The sequence below is a fragment of the Stegostoma tigrinum genome, chromosome 3, assembly GCF_030684315.1.
Source record: "Stegostoma tigrinum isolate sSteTig4 chromosome 3, sSteTig4.hap1, whole genome shotgun sequence".
In the NCBI taxonomy this organism is placed as follows: Eukaryota; Metazoa; Chordata; class Chondrichthyes; order Orectolobiformes; family Stegostomatidae; genus Stegostoma; species Stegostoma tigrinum.
In genome coordinates this window covers 96,344,130-96,365,860 of record NC_081356.1, presented here as the reverse complement: position 1 = coordinate 96,365,860, position 21,731 = coordinate 96,344,130, and positions in this window count along the sequence as shown.

The following is a 21,731-nucleotide window of genomic DNA, read 5'->3' as shown; positions in this document are numbered from 1 at the left end:
TATCACCTCCTTCTGGAGTGTGCCTATGCGCAGGAGGTTTGGAGGGGGATGCAGTGGTATTTGTCGAGGTTCGCCCCGAACAGCTCTGTGGCACGGGACTCTGTGCTCTACAGGCTGTTTCCCGGGACGTACACCGAGACCAACATCAACTGCGCCTGGAGGATCATCAATGCTGTGAATGATGCTCTTTGGTCTGCCCGCAACTTGCTGGTCTTCCAGCTGAAAGAACTGACTCCGATCGAGTGTTGCAGACTGGCGCACTCCAAGGTCCAGGACTGCATGCTGAGGGACGCGCTAAAGCTTGGGGCAGCCGCCGCCAAGGCGCGGTGGGGAAAGACCACGGTATGAAACCCCTCGGTTGGAGTAGAAAAAAGGGCCCTATCTGGTAACTGGGCCCAGCTGGCGCCTTCCCCAACTGGTCAGGCGGCCAATGGGGACTGTGCGGGGTGACGACTGCCGGAGTTTTTCTCTTTGTGTTTTTTTTGCTTTTTCCTTTAGTTGGTATACGTACCCCCAGGGTAACCTGGAGCAGCTAGTGTGACAGGGTAGGTGTATAAAAATGTTTATTTTTTGTATATTCTATGAATAAAGTCGATTTTTAAAATAAAAAAAAGTGCAGTAAGAATATATTTTTCTTCAGCTTTGAAATCTCTTACTTGTGCTCATGTTTCCCAAACTAACATTATCAATCACTTATCATCCAATAAGCTAATATATTTGGTGCAATATTACATCTTAAGGACAATACTCACAGAATGATTCAGAGTTTTTGCATTATGTTGTCTCATTTGGTACAGAGCAAGTGAGAAGAGCAGCTACACGAGTAGAACCATTGAGAATGAAAATTAACAGGACTGGTGGCACACGTACAACAACTTACAATACTTCAACAACACATGGTCACCAATGGATTTTCTGCTCTTAACTTGCCTCTGTATATATCCAACAATCCCTCAATTACGGTGAGATTAGGCAAGATTTAGGGAGCATAGGATGGGGAAGGAAACTGCAGGGGATGGGCACATTAGAAATGTGGAGCTTATTCAAGGAAAAGCTCCTGTGTCCTAGATAAGTATGTACCTGTCAGGCAGGGAGCAAGCTGTAGAGCGCGGGAGCCGTTGTTTATGAAGGAAGTGTAATCTCTGGTCAAGAGGAAGAAGAAGGCTTATGTTAGGATGAGACGTGAAGGCTCAGTTAGGGTGCTTGAGGGCTACGAGGTAGCCAGGAAAGACCTAAAGAGAGAGTTCAGACGAGCCAGGAGGAAACATGAGAAGTTGTTGGCGGACAGGATCAGGGTAAACCCTAAGGCTTTCTGTAGGTATTTAAGGAATAAAAGAATGATGAAAGTAAGATTAGGGCCAATCAAGGACAGTAGTGGTAAGTTGTGTGTGGAGTTAGATGAGATAGGGGAAGCACTAAATGAATATTTTTCAACAATATTCACTCTAGAAAACGACAATGTTGTCAAGGAGAATACAGGCTACTAGACTAGGTGGGATTGAGGTTCACACAGAAGAGGTATTAGAAATCCTTCAGAAGGTGAAGATAGATAAGTCCTCTGGGCCGGATGGGATTTATCCTAGGATCCTCTGGGATGCCAGGGAGGAGATTGCCGAGCCTTTGGCATTGATCTTTAACTCGTCATTGTCTACAGGAATAGTGCCAGATGACTGGAGGATAGCAAATGTGGTTCCCCTGTTCAAGAAGGGGAGTAGAGACAACTCTGGTAATTATAGACCAGTGAGCCTTACCTCAGTTGTTGGTAAAGTGTTGGAAAAGGTTATAAGGGATAGGATTTATAATCATCTAGCAAAGAATAAATTGATTCGGGATAGCCAGCACGGTTTTGAGAAGGGAAGGTCGTGCCTCACAAACCTTATTGAGTTCTTTGAGAAGGTGACCAAACAGGTAGATGAGAGTAAATCAGTTGATGTGGTGTATATGGATTTCAGCAAGGCGTTCGATAAGGTTCCCCACAATAGGCTATTGTACAAAATGTGGAGGAATGGAATTGTGGGAGATATAGCAGTTTGGATCAGAAATTGGCTTGCTGAAAGAAGACAGAGGGTGGTAGTTGATGGGAGATGTTCATCCTGGAGACCAGTTACTAGTGGTGTACCGCAAGGGTCGGTGTTGGGTCCACTGCTGTTTGTCATTTTTATAAATGACCCGGATGAGGGCGTAGAAGGATGAGTTAGTAAATTTGCAGACGACACGAAGGTCGGTGGAGTTGTGGATAGTGACGAAGGATGCTGTAGGTTGCAGAGAGACATAGATAAGCTGCAGAGCTGGGCTGAGAGGTGGCAAATGGAGTTTAATGCAGACAAGTGTGAGGTGATGCACTTTGGTAGGAGTAACCAGAAGGCAAAGTACAGGGCGAATGGTAAGATTCTTGGTAGTGTAGATGAGCAGAGAGATCTCGGTGTCTAAGTACACAGATCCTTGAAAGTTGCCAGCCAGGTTGACAGGGCTATTAAGAAGGCATACAGTGTTTTAGCTTTTATTTATAGAGGGACCAAGAGGTTATGGTGAAGCTGTACAAAACTCTGGTGCGGCCGCACTTGGAGTATTGCGTACAGTTCTGGTCACCGCATTATAAGAAGGATGTGGAAGCTTTGGAAAGGGTGCAGAGGAGATTTACTGGGATGTTGCCTGGTATGGAGGGAAGGTCCTACAAGGAAAAGCTGAGGGTCTTGAGTCTGTTTTCATTAGAGAGAAGACGGTTTAGAGGTGACTTAATTGAAACATATAAAATAATCAGAGGGTTAGATAGGGTGGATAGGGAGAGCCTTATTCCTAGGATGGTGACGGCGAGCACGAGGGAGCATAGCTTTAAATTGATGGGTGAAAGATATAGGACAGACGTCAGAGGTAGTTTCTTTACTCAGAGAGTAGTAAGGGAATGGAACGCTTTGCCTGCAACGGTAGTAGATTTGCCAACTTTAGGTACATTTAAGTCGTCATTGGACAAGCATATGGACGTACATGGAATAGTGTAGGTTAGATGGGCTTGAGATCGGTATGACAGGTCGGCACAACATCGAGGGCCGAAGGGCCTGTACTGTGCTGCAATGTTCTATGCTCTAGAATGCAGGAACGCAGAAGTTAATATGTAGACCATTCACAGCCTGTCCAGTTTAAGATATCACTCAAACACAAACATGCAAGAAAAGTTAAGGCTACTGCATATTGAAATGAACAACTGCCCAAATACTTTCCTTTTAATAATAAGATGTAGTTCACTCCACTTTCCAATTTCAATGTTTTTAGTGCCTGCCCTGATATTACCTTATTTTGTCCACACAATCAGACCTCAACAAAGATCACAGCTTCAGCTCTTATGGTACCACCCCAATTTTGTTTTGAAATTTTTAAATAGGTTGCTGTCAATTTCAGCATTTATTGCAGATGGCTAGGTACCTTGAGAAGATGGTGGTGAGCTGCCTTTTTGAACTGCTACAGTTTGTGGTATAGGGACATCCACAGTGCTGTAAAAAATGTTCCAAGATTTTGACCCTGAACAGTAAACAGGGATGTTATTCCAAGCCAAGAGGTGTTTAGCTTGGAGGAGAATTGCACATGGGGTATTTCCATATATCTGATTAAGTTAATTCTCCAAATGGCTGAAATCCTGAGTTTTGAAGATCCTGTCCAAGTTGAACTGATGAATGAATCATTTAAGGATCTCAATTAGCAGCAGGGCAGTAAGGTTGATATGGACAATCCTACCATGAGCTCAAATTGGTGGAGGCAGGAAGTTGGCAGGGCTTGGGCATGGCCCCCTCCAAACTCATGAACTGCCCGTTCCATTACAAAGGCCATCACTTCAAGATTCTCCTTTATGTTAGCTGGTAGTGTTTTTTCATAATTCCTCTTTATTTGTCTTGTTTACTTTTTCATTTCCTGTCTAAACCTTGAGTATTTCTTTTGGTTCTCAATTGTATTTTCTGACACAAGCACACTTTTTATCCTTCTGATGTTAATTTCTCTCTCCATTGTCATCAGGGAGCTCTGGATTTATTTGTCCTACCTTTTCCATTTGAGGGTATATGCCCAAGCCATTACTTCTTTGAAGGTAGCCCATTGTTTGGTTACTGTTTTTCCTGCCAACCTCTTGTCACACTCAATCATGGCCAGCTTTGTTTCTGCCCAATTTATGCCCAGTGTATTTCCTTCAATTTAACATACCGCTTTCACTACTCAGAAACATCTTACTCTACATTGTTGGAGAAAATGCCGATCGCCTCGCAAAACATCTCCATTTAGTCTACAATCATGTTCCTGAACTTCTGGATGCTTGTCACTTAAATTTGTTCTCAGCCTTATAAGCATCCTATGAGACTTTGATGAATCTCATTCATTTGACTCTTCTATGGGCTTCTTATACTGTTCTAATTAAAATTAGTGAAAGCTTGAGGAACAGCACCTCAACTTTTGCTGTTTTCCAGATTAAATTTTGAATTCAATAATCTTCAGTTTTAGACCCATTGCTCCAAATTGAATATGGATCACAATTGCAGGAGATTTACTCTTGGTGTTTTCAGTTGGTCTAGCCCCTTCCATTTCTTTTCTTGTTCCAAAATGCACTTTCTTTTGCCTCACACCAACATTCCCTGTCTCTTAACCTCTTCTGCCTTCTATTCTATCACAGTTGTTTTTCTTTCACTCATCCTACCTCTCCTACTGCACCTACCTTTTCTGCTTAAAACTGTTTTATTTTCTCTTTTCTACTGTTCCTGATGAAATTGATCTAATGTGTCAATTCTTCCTTTCACTTCATTGAAGTTTTGCTTTAACTGTTGAGCATTTCCAGAGATTTGGCTTAATCGTACCTCAATGTCTCATAACACAGGAATAAAGAGTTAGTTACAAGATTATTTATTGACCATTTTTCACAATTAATAGTGCGCAAAATATGTTCCAGTGCATACGTTTTGTACAATTAACCTCTGTGCCCAGCCACGCAGATGTATTCAGCTGTAATAAATATCAATAAATATTGTCTCATGTGGGTGACAAGATTCCTTTCAGGCATGTATTTGACCAATCTAGTTGATTGATATTCATTGAGCCTTGGTGATCTTTGTGCATGGTTGCACAGATCTGGAAAATTCCAAATAGTTCAAGCATGATTTTATTTTACATACTTTATGTACGGCTAATTGTGAACTGTGTTCAAAAAATAATTGTGCAATTAATTCTTTGATCTTTTAAAACACAATTGCATTTTTATTTCTATTTTCCCTAAAGCATCTTTCAAGTGGTTGACTGGACAATGATCTTGCATTTTATGACGATCATTCTATAGCAAATTGCTTTGAAATAATGTCAGGTCACTAATAACCATTTTCGAATTTAGGTTCCTTTAACTGAACTGTTTATCAATTGAAGAGGTTAGGCCGCAATGTTGGAAATGAAAGCTAGTCAAGTCCTTGTATCTCACCTCACCAGCGTATTTAGTTCCTGCTTCAGAAGAATATTCCCAATCCATCTGTGTGATTTTCTTTTATTTTTTGTATATCAGCTAGGTTTGCCTTTTTAACTATGTAAAGGCTTGCATTAAAGATGAGGCCTATTGAGCCAGTTATTTCAATACATGGATTCATTCATGCATACAAAACCAAGACAATGCAATCTAATTTGTAGTAGGAGAGAAGACTTTAATCCCACCAATTCTTATTTTCTCTGTTCATTTTACCATGTCTGTAGTTTCAAAGCACTGAACTGGGCTAGTTCTGCAAAAAAGACATTATAACAGCAAGTCAGAAACGTGGAATTCTGAGGTACCGACTTCACTTCCTGACTCAAATCTTGTCAACCAAATACAATGCCAACTCAGGAGTGTGCTGGAATACTCTCAACTTCCTGGATGAATGCATATCCAACAGCTCTCAAGATGCTTGACACTATCCAAGGCAAAGTAAACCAGTTGATTCAACATTCGCTCCCTCCTCCACTAATGTACTGTAGAAGCAGCGTGCCATCTACAAGATGTTGTACAGTCACTCAAAATGGCTTCTGTAATATCACCTTCCAATCATGCGACCTCTACCAACTAGAAGGGCAATGGAAGCAGATATACAGGACCAGCACCACCTTCAATTCCCTCTCTAAGCCACTCATCACCCTTATTCAGAAATATAACACTGTCTTCTCACTGTCATTGAATCAAAATCCTGGAAATCCCTCCTGAATGGCACTGGAGACGTCCACATTTCTCATTGTTCAAGAAAGTTCACACCACAGGGCTATTAAGAATGGGCAATAAATGCTGGCCAAGCCAGTAATGCTCATAACCCATGACGGAATAGAAAAATCAATCTAATAACTCAGCCATGGATTCAATACCAAGTGTAAGTATCGATAGGCAGTGAGGTAGTCAACTTCATAACAATCTTTCTGAACTGTTATAGATCATAGTAAAGCAACTGTGATACCATCATAGTGTCATCTGTGGCAAGGAAGCAGAGTTAATAGTTCAATCCAGTGGACCTCCGAAAAAGGGCCACTGAACTCGAAGCATTGTGTTTCTCTTTACAATTACTGCCACACCTTGACGTTCTCCAGCAATTTCTGCCTTTGTTTCAGAAATAAAACGAACAACACATGGTTGATGCTAAATTGTTGCTGGGTTTATAATTGTATCGCCAACATTGTAATTCCACTAATTAAATACCATGTTCAACATTTCCTTTAAACCTGTAATGATCACTGATACCATCAACATTTTCTCCTGAAAAATAATACATTTAAAGTGTGACAAACAAAAAGAAATAAAAATAGTTAATTATATTTGGTACTAAAAGCTTACTTTTAACAATTTTATAGAGACAGTCCTTATAAAGGTCAGTACGAGTAAGTGTTGCACAGAGAATTACAGGCCCAGTGTCCAAATGTAGACCTTGGACTATGATTTACTAATCCTGTATTTTGGATAATGAGGTCAAATAGCATATTCTTGGCCAAGTTTAATGAATAAAAGAAATCTGTTACACATTGTGCAATTTGAAACAAGAACATCTTTCTTTAAAGGCTAACTGATTTATAATAAGCACTAATCTTGATAACAAAGTGCATCTGAAACCAATACAAGCACATTTCCTTGGTTGTTTGTGCATTTTCCTTGGCATAATAATGAAAATGGAATATTGTTACCTTGTTGAGAGCTCTTCGAAGATATCTTTTTCTGCTACACATCAGCTTATATTTATGTGTCCCAGTTGCATTGGTAAAGCTGAGAACAGTAAGCTTAGCTTTACCACCTGGATCACGTGGGTACAACAGCAAAATTAAGAGCTATACATGAGTAGCGGTCAGGCAGTTTGAGAGTTTGGGAGTTGGGGCTTGGTTGAGTTGGGTAGAGTCAATTTGGCCAACTCATGAGCTGGAACTAGACAGGCATACTACATAAAGCAAGATGGCAAAGCTGATAATTCATCTGATTTGCCACCGAGAATTAGGACTCAACTAAATTGTTCTACTACTTGGACAACAAATCCAGGCTTCATACAACTATTTTCAGAAATGTTCAGTGTTTAGACGGTTCTCATTTATGGACAGATGAATTTTCAAAATCTGACCCCAAATCTCCTTCAAGTTGAATGAAGGGGATAAACCATGAAGTTTTCAGAAACAAATTGATTTCTCAGTTGTCAATGAGTCTTATCAAATCGAGCTCATATATTCCTTTAATGAGGTTAATACAGCTCATCACATTTGACAATCCAAATGCCATTACTATATATCTCTCTTAAGGCCAACATCAGGAATTCTAAACACTGGCTCTATAAGCAATCATTTAGCCTATAAGGGCAGGTAGGAATAATCGTTATGTGATCAAACTTCTTCAGGACCTAATTTGCTCTGTAACATTCCTCGACACTGCAATCTTTGAAAACTTGGTCTTTCTTCAACTCTAGTGTCAATGCTATAACATATGGTGGCCAATTTTCACCCACAGCGTGATTTCAAAAAGAGCTTTAAGATGTGATTAGTTAATCTACTTTGGTGATGTGGTTGAGTGATAAATATTGTTCAGCTGACTGGAAGAAAATTCCCTTGCTGTGATGCATAATAGCTCATCTTCTGCCTCAACTTGAGAAAAGTGACGGACCCTAATTTAATTTCTCATCACAAAATTGTTGGTGGTGACAGTGTGGCATTCCCTCAGCATAGTAGTGAAGGATCAACATATGCACTTGAGTCTCCAAAGTCTGGCTTGGCCCTGCAAGATGAAATCTGACTCCTGTTAAGTACTTTCTTCCATTATAGAAATCTGTGAGCTCCTGGATATTGATTAGGTGAAATCCTTATTATTCATAATTGTTGCAAGATGGACACCTACTGGCTGGGTTCACAATGTACAGCACTTTATTGATGGCACCTAAATTGTTGCCAGAAGGCCAAGCAACAAGTGACACACTTCATTCATTCCATCCACTGCTTTGTTTTCTAGTTGATTGGTACTCTGTAAAAACTTTAGACTTTGACTCCAATCACCACCATCATAGAGTACCTGCAGAGTGTGAAATCTACAGAATGCATTGCAACATCTTGACAAGTATTCATTGATAGCACTTTCCAAACCTGTACCTCTACTATGTAGAAGAACACAGACAGCAGATACATTGGAACATCACCACCTGCCAGCACTACCACTGCCCATTGTTAAGTTCCTGAGGAGTGTTGCTGAACAATGAGACCTTGGCGTGCAGGTTTCCTTGAAAGTAGAGTCATAGATAGGCAGGACAGTGAAGAAGGCATTTGGTACGCTTGCCTTTTTTGGACACTGTGTTGAGTATAAGAGTTGGGTAGTCATGTTGTGGCTGTACAGGACATTGATTAGACCACTTTTGGAATATTGTGTACAATTCTGGTCACCCTGCTACAGGAAGGATGTTGGGAAACTTGAAAGAGTTCAGAAATGATTTACAAGGACGTTGCCAGGTTTGAAGGTTTGAGCTATAGGCAGAGGCTGAATAGACTAGACTATTTTCCCCAGAGACTCAAAGGCTGAGGGGTGAGCTTAAAGAGGTTTATAAAATCATGCGGGGCATGGCGATGGTAAATAGACAAGATCTTTTCCCTGGGATAATGGATTCCAAAACTAGAGGACATAGGTTTAAGGTGAGAGGGGAAAGTTTAAAAGGGATCTAAGGGGCAACTTTTTCATGCAGAGGGTGGTGCATGTATGGAATGAACTGCCAGAGGAAGCGGTGGGTCCTGGTACAATTACAACATTTAAAAGGCATATGAATAGGAAGGGTTTAGAGGGATATGGGCCAAAAGATGGCAAATGATGCTAGATTTACTTCGGACATCTGGTCGGCATGGACAAGTTGGACCAAGGGGTCTGTTTCTGTGTTCAATATCTCTATGACTCTGAAATGGTGAGATGAGAATCTGTCTCTGTTTCTTGATTATTGCTGTTTCAAAAGTATAAACCTTTCCATTGACACATCTGTAGGAGGTCAGACTGTAACGGTTTAAGAAAACAGCCCAGCACCATCACAAAGGCAGTTAGGGATGAGGTCAAAAGTCACATGACACCAGGTTATAGTCCAACTGATTTATTTTAAATTACAAGTTTTGGACTGCTGCTCCTTCGTCAGCAGCAAGCAGCAAGAATTAAAAAGTAAATTCACCTTCACTCGTAACAAATAACTGCACAGAGGCTGATATCCCATCACCAAGCCATCCTTTATTTACATGTACTCAGTAGATGAGCTCTGACCAGCGAGTTCAGAGCCAGTCCCCAGAAAAAAAGAGACTCTCTGAAACTCCTGTTTACATCTGTCAGTCAGGGGTCTGTGAATGGTCCAGGTTAACAACCCCAGTCAAGGATCTCATAGTCAATGAGATCCAACACCCCTAGTTCCAATCATTTCATAACTTAATTCAGCAAGTTAATAAACAAAGGTTATGAATTCAGGCACAGGTCAGGACGTAGGAAGAGACTGTAAGGAGACAGGTTCTCATCCTGCAGCTGAATACAATTGACACTAAAGTTTATACCTTATTCTAATGAAATCAATGTGTTGCCTTTGGTCTGTAGCCTTCCATGCTGCGGTATTTCAAGTGTATGTCTTTTAAACACTTTTTAAATGCTGTAATTGTTCTTAACTTCTACCACCCTTTGAGATTGTGAGTTCTAGAATCCCCACCCTTTGGGTGAAAACAATTACCACCCTTCAAATTTCCATATTATTTGCAAATGTCTTGTTGATAACTCTTGCTTCTACGTCCAAATCATTGACGTACAACACAAATAGCAAGGGTCTGAACACCAAACCCTGTGGAAACTGAAAAGAGATATCTGGCCACAGAAACGTTCATCACTCATCAGTCTCTGCTACCTGCCTCTCAGTCAGTTTTGGATACAACGTGCCAGCTTGCGTTGGATCACGAGACCCCTTACTTTCTTGACTCAAATGTCTTGAGTGGCCTTATCAAAAGCCTTGCTAATGTTTATGCAGACAATATCAAATGCATGACCTCAGCATCACACCTGGTCACCTCCCCAAACAATATGATCAAATCAATGCTTAAGGATTTACCCACTTTTAAGCTTATTTAAACTGTTAATACCTCCTACCTGGTAATAATAACTTGTTCAAACACCCTCCTTGTTTTCTATAACGATAGTGTCCTTCTCTGCAGTGAATACAAATGCAAAGTTCTCATTAAAACCCAACTTAAATCTTCCAGCACCACATACAGATTGCCACTTTTGTCTTTAATGGGCTCTACTCTTTCTCTTAACATCTTCTTGCACCAAATAGACTCAGAAAACACTTTCCAAATTTCCTTTGTTTTACTCATCTGTATTTTCTTTCTGCCTCATTGTTTTTCTAATTTTTTTTAAGTAACTCTCTGAACTTTGCAGGGCTTCAATTGTTTTGAGCCCTCAATATTTACTGCCAGCAGCCAAGCCTGTAAGTTCCTTGACATCCAGGATCCTCTGTGCTAGTTGGTCCTACCCTGCACCTTTATGGGAACATGTTGGCCCTGCACTTTCACTAATCTACAGCTCCAATGCAGATTTTCCAATGAGTTTCTGCTCACAGCCCACTTTAGCAAGGTCCTGTCTTGTAATATGACGTTCAGCCTTCTAACAATTTATAGTTTTTCTTCTGGCCAGCCTTGTTCCTATTCCTTTGTTCTTTGGTTTAATGAACTGTAGTTTGGTTCTGAAGAAGACTCACACCAGACTCAAAGTTTTAACACTGTTTTTCTCTCCATAGGTGCTAACAAATCTACTGAATATCTCCAGCATTGTCTGTGTTCTTTCTGATTTCCAGCATCTGCTGTATTTAACATTTATAAATGTAAGGGCCCTTTGCTTCAGTTAGGGCATTGGTTAGATCATATCTCAAATACTGTGATTTAGAGAATGGTAATGAATAGGTTTACTGGATTGATACTTGGAATGATTATGTTGTTTTATAAGGAAACTCTGATAAAGGTGGGACACCAAGAGTCAGATTTGGTGCAGGTTTGGGTCTGATCACAGGTGAGGCTGCGTAGATTCAGGCCCTAGTGGGGCTGAGGAAGAGAGTTCTGGAGTGAGGTATTTCAGGTCTGGTGGCAGGATAGGGTGAATCTATCAGAATTCTGGTGGATTCAGAGTTGAGGAAGGGGAAATTAGTGTCTAAGGATCCAAGGAATCAGGTTTCTGGTGAATCAATTGTGTGTGTGTGTGTGTGTGTGTGTGTGTGTGTGTGTGTGTGTGTGTGTGTGTGTGTGTGTGTGTGTGTGTGTGTGTGTGCGTGTGCGTGCGTGCGTGCGTGCGTGTGTGTGTGTGTGTGTTTGTTTGTTTGTGTGTGTAGTGGGGTGGGGGGAGGGAGGGGGTGGCGTCATAACAGCAGTGATGTCAGGTCTGCAGTGGGGGAGGTCAGTCCATGTAAGATGTAATGGGGCAGGAAGAGCCAGATCCAGTGGCAGTGGAAGGAGAATTGATTCCGATGGTGAGGGATTGGGGTCATGAACCCAAAGGGAGCTGTCAGATCCAGTGACATGGGTTATTGAAGATCTGGGGAGGGTGTAGTTAAGGCAATTTGCAGATCAGTTTAATAGTTACTCAAGAGTTAGACTAAATATTTAATCGCCTAACATTTCCTGAATAACACCTTACTTAACGACAGCAGGATACTCCAAATTCTTTGATTTAATGGATATTCCTGGAGGGTTCCAGATTTCGGGAATTTCTCAGGGAAATCTTCAATTTTCCAGGCATTTTCTTCACAATCTATTCCAATAGGGTTCCACAGGGTGCCCTCTACGTTTCAATGACTATCTGGCTATCACAAAATCCAGGCCTATGTCTTTACTTTGGTTGGATTGCTAAATGATTAAACAAATAGCCACAGAGGGAGAATTTGCAAAGTTTTATTTTTACCAACAGTTTGTGTAAACCATGATCCAAGCATAACATCTATTGACAAACTATTTTTGTGTTTAACAGGAATCAACTGTTTTCATCTGGCAGCTGACCTTTCCAAATTCCTTCAACTGTATTAGTTTGAGTTTGTATGTATCATCCATCTGGTGCCTCTCTAGTACTCCCCATAGCCTTGACTATGACAAGCTTATATATCCAGTATGTTTATTTTTTGCTTGCATCAGTATTCCTCAATGGACTAAAGAAGACAGTGGTGAACACCGAGTTTGTTCTTCTGTTTAACAAATATACTTGGCAGCAAAGTATTCTCAACGTCGCCCTTGCTATGATCTCCGTGGCTTCAAAGAAATTAAATTCAAACTTTCAATTAATAATTTAAAGCATGACTTGAGATTTCACTCATTATCATTACCATCAAAATCACCGTTCTTTGCAGGAAATTTACACCTTAAACCACAAACCAGAACATTCCCCTTTTCCCTTAAATTCAACCAAAAACATACTTCACAGCTATATTTTACACTGGCCTTTGACTAGATATTCAATTTTCCTGGAATCAGTCCAAGTGGATTCTTAGCACTGACGAATTAATTCTGTTCTTTTCCTTCCCAGTCTGTGAACTTTAAATCTCAAAATTGACATTCAGAATGATTTTTCTCCCCTGGAGATTCCTCCTGTAGCAGAAGTTTTACACATCTTCTCACCTTGTTTAAACTTCTCATGAATTTGTTCTTTGCAATCTGAGCATGGCCCCCCACTTACTGTATGGTGAACCATACCTCCTGTATGGTGAACTCAAGCCTCTTGCTGCCTATAGCTGCTTTCAACCTTTTGAACTCTGGCAGATTAACTTTGTCCATGAGATTCTAAGGTTACTTGAAATATTTCCTTTCTTAAAGTCCATCTCTATTGAAATGTGATTAAACTTAGTATTTATCCAGGTATAAATGCTGATTATCTATTGAGATCTCAACTCTCTCTCAGTTTGGAAGTAAATAAATGAACCGAAACAAATACTTATATAACCTGACAGTTTCAGCATGTTTTCAGACTCTGGAGAACGCAATTAATTTCAAGCATAAATACCTTGCATCTTCATCCTGGTAAAACAGTATAGGCCATCGTTCATTTCTAAAAAAAAACAAACCACACAAGTTTAAAGTCAATCAGACCTCAAAAGGCTCCTTTCATTTTACCTTAAATTAAACACGCACTGCAAAACATAACAATTTAATAAACCTCATAGTTTTATCACCCTTTAAAAGAGATATCGTTGGCAGGTGAAGAGGCATAATTGTGTGACTAATCATATCATGATATAATCATGTCATCAATCATGATTCCTTTAATTAATTTTTTCCATATTTTTAATAAAGCTTTGGTCAAAGCTTTTTGATGGGCTTCTTGTTCAGCAAGGTAGCCATCTGTGGCCCTAGCCAACCTATAGGCTTGAACTGAGACTCAAACTTGACTTACACTCGTAATGTCATATTTTGCATCTGGCCTGTCTCAACAATTGGGTCACCAGCTCTATCATCAGGCCTTGTTCATATTTCAATTAATCAGTAAGTAGGCATTGAGAATTTGAATGTACTCAATCCTCAATGCTGTATCATTGCATATAAGCGCTTTATCTAAATCCACAACAGAAGCAACTAGTTTGGACAAGTTGCATTCAAAAATAAGGTTCTCAGGGCTAAAATAAGCATCGAAGGCTGCTAGGGTTGACTGAAAATTTGCTGAAATTTTATCAATGCATTGGATGATAAAAAAAACTCCTTGGCAATGGGGCCCATTGTGTTAGAAAGTAGTAACCCGGAACCGTTGGTGATCCAAATGGAGACCTGAGTGGGGAGCATCTACTTGACATCATTGTACATTTGCCCCAGAGTTTTATAATCTTCACACAATGAGAATGAGGAGCCTTAAACATCACACCAAGTGCCCCTTTCTCTCAGGGAGAAGAGTGGTGCCAGCAGGTGCTCAAAAGGAGCAGATACCAAACATTGAACATCAGAAGCTTGTTTCTTATGGCCAGAGGGGCTTGGCCTCTCCAATTCCTCTATACTTGAAATTCTAAATCCTGCAAATGTCAAACCATGGGATGTTAAACTTATACCTGGCAGGAGACTCTCACAGGCCTGACCCAGTCTAGGATCAATAACACTTGTGGACAACTATCCAAATATTCAAGCCCAACAGAGCTAACTACAGAGTAGGCTCACTGCACCCCAGCTGTGGAAGTCAGGGCTGCTCACAGACAAAGTGGGAGGGAGAGGAAGAAATATATCTTACTGAGGGTGCGGAGGTGCCACAAGTAACAAGTATTCATAAATAACCTGACACATAAGTACATCACTTAAAATGCTGCTGTAGTATATTTTTGCTTTTGGACCTAGTTAAGTTGTATCCATGTGACAGATGAATGGCCTCTTCAGGAATTCAAAGTTGTAAAGGCCATTCATTGCTCATCTCTGACAAGCTACCAGCTACCTGACAAACAACAACCTTGAATGTTAAGGATCTTTCAAACATGAAGTTCAGGACTACAGCCATGGGAATTTTCATGTGTGATGATGGAAGCAACTCTCAACCTTTGAATCCATCACTATAAATCTTCATGTTATGCTCTCACACTGAGGCATGAAGGCTTGCTAAGGTGGTTGTTATCATGACTTCATAAAGATGCAATACTATCCGATTATTCCTTGCACAAGTAAAGTTTAATGCTACATTGAAAGTAAAATTCTGCCAGAAAGCCACCACTAACCCTTTCATCATAGAACATGTTCTTGAGCACATCACAACTCATATTCTTGCATGCTTATTTTTTCAATGTGAGAATGGAGAATCACAATCTAAGGATACAAGTTAGGCCAACTAGGACTGAGATGAGGAGAAATTTCTTTACCCAGTGAGTGGTGAGCCCGTGGAATTCTCTGCAATGTTAACCAGTTGAGGTGATGGCCTGGTGGTATTACCACTGGACTGTTAATCCAGCAACCCAGATAATGTTCTGGAGACCTGGGTTTGAATCCTGCCATGGCAGATGGTGGCATTGGAATTCTGGAATTAAGAATTTAATGATGACCATGAGTCCATTGTTGATTGTCAGGAAAAACCCATTTGGTTCACTAATGTCCTTCATGGAAGGAAACTTCCATCCTTACCTGGTCTGGTCTACATGTGGCTGCAAACCCACAGCAATGTGGTCAACTCTGAACTGCCCTCTGGGAAATTAGGGATGGACAATAAATGCTGCTTAGCCAGCAACACCCTCATCCCATTAATGAATTAAAACATATATAGTTCTTAAGGCTAAAGGTGTTAAATGGTTTGAGCCAAAGCCGGGCACAAGGTACTGGATTTAATGCTCAGCCATATTCATTTGAATAGCCTGCTTCTATTTTCAATGTTTTGCTATGTGCTATTAACAGTCCGATGTATTGATTTTTGGAGGTTTATCATCACAATGAATCAAAATGGGCAGTTGACCATGTGTAAGTGATTCTCAAAATGTTTATTAAATTTGTTAAGAAGCAGAAATTTCGATATAGTGCACTACTTAATTTGAGAGGAAAGGAAATATTTGACCTGTTATAAATCAGAATGCTTTACTGATCCTGAAACTATTCTGAAGAATGGAGAAGCAGGATGATGCTTTTGAAATGGTGGAATGTTTATCTCTGGTATCACACTGTCTTGGATAGTAACAGTCTTTATTCTTCCCTCAGGGTGGCATAGAAGTAGCCCTTGTCTTCTCCTAAGTGGATGATGGATCCTGGATTCTCTCTCCCTTTTTCTAGCTATCCCTGTTGGTACATCTTATTTTGGAGGCTGACAGTCTATGCTGTATCAATTACCTGCATTACTCCTGTCACCCAATGTCCACAGGCAGCTGCTCCTGATACCAGGATGGCCACTATGCCTATGTTTACTTCCATTTGAAGTTTCATTTTCATTCCTTCTAAGATCAAAAACTTCTTATTTTCCAAAACATTACATTCACAATTCAGTAGAGGATGGCCAGTAAAGATTTTATTTACACTGGTAGAAGGCTGGTTACAACTGTGACTTAGTTATATGAGGTGCCGTGCTATGTTAAAATTAACATTTCTCTGGGTTATACCAGACCCAAAATGTGAACTGTTTCTTTCTCCCTAGATCCTGCCAGACCTGCTGAGTTTGTCTAGAATTCGATGTGTTTAATTCAGATTTCCAGCATGTGTAGTATTTTCCCTTTATTACAGGAAGGGACTGATTGACTTGTTCATTGGGAACTTAGACCTGATATGCAGAAATGACCATTTGGCTTCCTGATTTCGATAGCAATCAGGAGGAGGCTGATGGAATAGAAATTGGCCATCTTATCAAGTCCATCACCAGCACAACACGGTGATCTACAATTAACGGTGGGTAGCTGGGTGTCAGGAATGATAAATCGATTGGGCATCTATATCCACTGACTAAAAGGTTGGTCATAAGCCATTCATGCTGCAAGTTGTTAAGAAGGTGATAGTAGAAGTTTTACCCCTCAATAGGAGGAGGCCCTGCCCTTCAGAGCTGCTGCCAGATTGACTAGCAGTTTTTGAAGTACAAGTGGTGTCAGGCCTGGGTTGTAACATTGCCAGGGCTGTAGACAGTTTATAAGTTGCCACCTACAGTGCCATCTTAGATACAAAGGTACTTGAGTACAGATTCATCATTTACAAGACTAGGCACAGTTTAACAACGCCACAAACACACGGCACCATTTTGGGTACAGAGTACACAGGTACAATCCTTTGTTACACAATAGAGAAATGAAGAAAAATAAAATGTTACATTACAGCTATGCACAGTATAGCCATGGATCAGAAAAAAAAAGAAGAAAAGTTAATAAGACGAACATCCTTGTTCGTGAAAGGCACCCTCAATGATAGTATTCCTCATTCCCACACTTTTTAAAACCCTTTTATAAGAACCACCTACACCACTCCAACCTATCTGCCCACGTTAGCAGAATTATGGAGTTAACAGCATGATATGGGGCTCAGCTGTGTTTTCAACTTTTAACAAGTTCAATTCACTCTTAATTATTTCTGTACATATGGTGGCTGGTTTGCCAATTTTGGAAACTACACCACCCCCCTGTATTCTTCAGGTGAATTTGTGGGAGGGTGAAGGCAAGCCATTAGTGCTGTTTTACATGCCCCTCTCCTGCTGAAACATAGTCAGCGAGGACATGTAATATCCAGCCCGATGCTACATTTTAAAGTAAGTGAGAGAGAAATATAAATGCTGAAATCTGTCGATTTATAAAGTTGTATAAGTCATTATCATTTGTCTTAACGCATCAGTGCTTTTTCTTTCTTGAAAATATATAGCACAATAGCATTGTTAATGGGAAAGTACTGTTGCATGCAGGAGCATTCTCATTTTCCTTTCATTGCCAGAGCAAGTAACAACAGAATATATCAAAATTTTCATCAAAGTTCCAAGCTTTCAGTGGTAATAATGTGGAATTACTTTAAGATGCTTTAGATTGTTATCCTAGAGCCCTGCCAGTTATTGGAAAACTCAAAATACTCGAGTTGCTGAGACACCTAATGGTTTTCTCACTATGTACCTTGCTTTCTGGGTATTGGGCATTAATCCCTTGACTGAAAGCTGAAGACATTCATCAGCTGGTTGATGATTTGTGATTGTTGTGTAATGGGTGGTTTGTCTTTATTACAGAGTGTGTGGTTCATCTTCACAGCTTTAGCTGTAATCTCTCACTGTGACATGGATTTATAATGGAATTTACTGTTTCTTCTTACGGGCTTTCTTTTTGCAGCGTTGATCCAAATTTCTACATGGGTTGCTCCACTCTTGTTGATAATATACATTTGACATTTACAGTCTTTTTTGTGTCTGCTTTTGGCCGTGGACAGAATGTTAATATATTCATCAATGTCTTTTTAATGTCTTTTTATTGTTTTGGAATATTGCTATGTGATGTGTTTACTTAAGAGTGGTGATGTCTTTGATATGAGTTAATCATTCATGGTTTATTAAAGGAGAAGGTTTGATGATCCAAAATGGCTTTTTATTTCATCATTTACCCTGCGTTATTAAATCGGCACTACTTTCCTTCAAAGCTAGAAGATTGTTATGCTCTATTTCAGCAGAATATTTTTCTCATATGAAAAGATAACAATAACACAGAGATTTTCTTCTTCAGACTGGACTCGATCATACCTTTAGAAAATCAAATTTATTTTTTTAAATCAGGTATGTTGTTACATTGACAGTGGCAGAATGTCTCTCACCATACCTGTGTACTGTACAGATAGATAATATCTGCATATGTTCAATTGCCAACTGGTGGGACAGTAACTGTAGCCAGAAGAACACAGTTAACATTTTGAGATGATATTCTTTTCACAAAATTCACATTTGTTGAAGCAAGTGACATCCAATTACTGTCACCCTCAAGGTCATAAAGTAAGAGAGGTCAAAAGTTTGTCTGTAAAGAAGAATTGTTTCCTTGAAATAATTTTTTTTCCTTATTCATTCATGGGGTGAGGGTGTCGCTGGCTAAGCAGCATTTATCACCCATCCCTAATTGCCCAGAGGGCAGTTAAGAGTCAACCACATTGCTGTGGGTCTGGAGTCACATGTAGGCCAGACTGGGTAAGCATGGCAGCTTCCTTCCCTCAAGGACATTAGTGAGACAGATGTTTTTTTTCTGACAATTGACAATGGATTCATGGGTCATTATTAGATTCTTGATTCCAGATATTTGTTGAATTCAAATTCCACCATCTGCCATGACAGGATTCACGGGTCCCCAGACATTATCTGAGTCTCTGGATTAACAGTCCAGCGATAATACCACTAGGCCATCAGCTCTCCTAACTAGACCATTCTAAAGGACAAATAATGGCTTACTATTCCAACTTGTATTTTGGGCAAAGTTATTTAGTCATGAGCTCAAAACATGTCAAGATTAGAAAGTAGAAGAATTTCATATTTTCACCTTCAACGTTGAGCATCACAGGAACATATGCCCTTAAGTCTATTCCACCATTCAATGAGATCATGGCTGATCTGTAACCTAACTCCACATAACTGTCTTTGACCCATATCCCTTACTACCTTTGTTAACAGCACAGGTTAGGTCCAAAGTAGATCTCCTGCAACACTGCAAATCATGTATAACAGATGTTAAGTAAAGAACATAAGGTACACAAAAGCAGAAATTGCTGGTAAAGCTCAGCAGGTCTAGCAGCACCTGTGAGACAAAAGCAGAGTTAATGTTTGGAGTCCCCTGACTTGTCCTCAGAACTGAACATTGACAAGTAGCAAGTAATGCACATGGTACACAAATGCCAGGCAATGATGATCACCAATAAGAGACTATCCAGCCATCATCCCTTGACATTCAATGGTGTTACCATCACTGAATCCCCCACTATCAACATCCTGGGGGTTACCATTGACCGGAAACACAATTGGATTACATATATAATTATATTGGCCATAAGAGCAGGTCAGAGGCCAGGAATGCTACAGCGAGTAACTCATCTCTTGACCCCTGAAAGCTTGTCCACCATCTGTAAGGCACAAGTCAGGAATGTAATGGAATACTCCCCACTTGTCTGGATGATTACAAATCCGACAACACTCAAGAAGATTGACATGATCCAGGACAAAGCAGCCCACTTATTTGGCACCATACCTACAAATACAAATAACCATTCCCTCCACCAATGACAATCAATAGCAGCAGTGTCTACTATTTACAGGATTCACTGAAGAAATTCACCAAATGCTTCTTAGAGAGCACCTACCAAACGCATGACCATTTCCATCTGGAAGGACAAGGGCTACAGATGGAAATGGGAAGGCTGCCACCTGCAAGTTCCCTTCCTAGCCACTCGCCTTTCGGATATAAAATATATCACTGTTCCTTCAGCCTGCTTGGGACAAAGGCTTGCAACTCCCTCCCTAAGACGATGTGGGTCCACCGACAGCTAATGAAGTCCAACAGTTCAAAACGGCAATTTTCCATTACCTACTCAAGGGCAACTAGGGGCAGGTCTTAAATAGTGGCCTAGTTAGTAATGGCCATGTCCCCCGAATAAACAAAACTAAAAGTTATGAAATAGGCATTTGTTACCTAATAACAGTTTGTCTTCTGTAATCTAAGCAGTGTATTCTCTATTACTGATCACTGAACCTAAGACAAAGGCGAGACTATCTATCTATTCTAATTCTATTTACCAGTCCTGACCCTTGCAGGTTGCAGTACCTCAGGTTCCTTTTAAGTGAGTTGAGAGTTTCTGACTGAACCAGCAAACAAGACAGTGAATTCCAGACACCCATCATTGTCTAGGGGAAAAAAAACATTTTCTCACATTCCCTCTAATCCTTCAAAAATCCCCTCAATTAGTGCCTCCTGGTAACTACCCTCTCCGTTGGAAGAAACAGATCTACCCTGACTACTTGATCCCAGCCCCTCATTGCATTGTACACCTTAATTATGTCACCCCCTCAGTCTTCTTTGTTCCAAGGAAAACATACCTATCCTAACAACCTTCCCTTATACCTACAAACTTTAAGCCATGGAATTATTTTTGTAAATATTCTCTGTAGTCTTCCTCCAGCAATTATGCCCTTCCAGGATTGCACACATCACTCCAGCTGTGTTCTAAGTATTATCTTGTGTAATTCAAGCACTACTTTGTTGCACTCGTCTTCAATACCTTGCCAAATGAGGGAAAATATGCAACAAGCCCTAATTGCCAATTTATCTATCTGGCACCTATCTTCAGAGACCTGTGAACATTCATTCCAAAGTTTATCACATCATCTACCCATATCAAAATCCTCTATTGCGTATTCCTTCGTTTGCTCTCCACAAATGTATAATTCTCACTTCTTCAGAGAAAATTCCATTTGCCACTTTTCTGCCCACTCAACTAAACTATCAATGTCTTCCTGTAGTCAACGGCTACCCTCTTCATTATCAACAAGCCAGCCAACTTTTGAGATATCTGCAGATTTCCCAAGTATGCCTTCCACAGTAAAGTCTAAATTAATATATACCACAAACAACAAGGGATCCAAAACTGAACCTGTACAATGCCACTGGGAACAGGTTTCCATTTGTAAAAACATCCATTAACTACCACCCTTTGTTTTCTGCCACTGAGCTAGTATCCCATGAGTTTTCATTTTTCTTAGAAGCCTGCCATGTGGAACCTTGTTAAATGCTTTACAAAAATCTATAGCAGTGAATGCAAGCTATTGATATTCTGGACAGAAAATCTTTAACTTTTCATTGTTCCAATATACCTTCTAA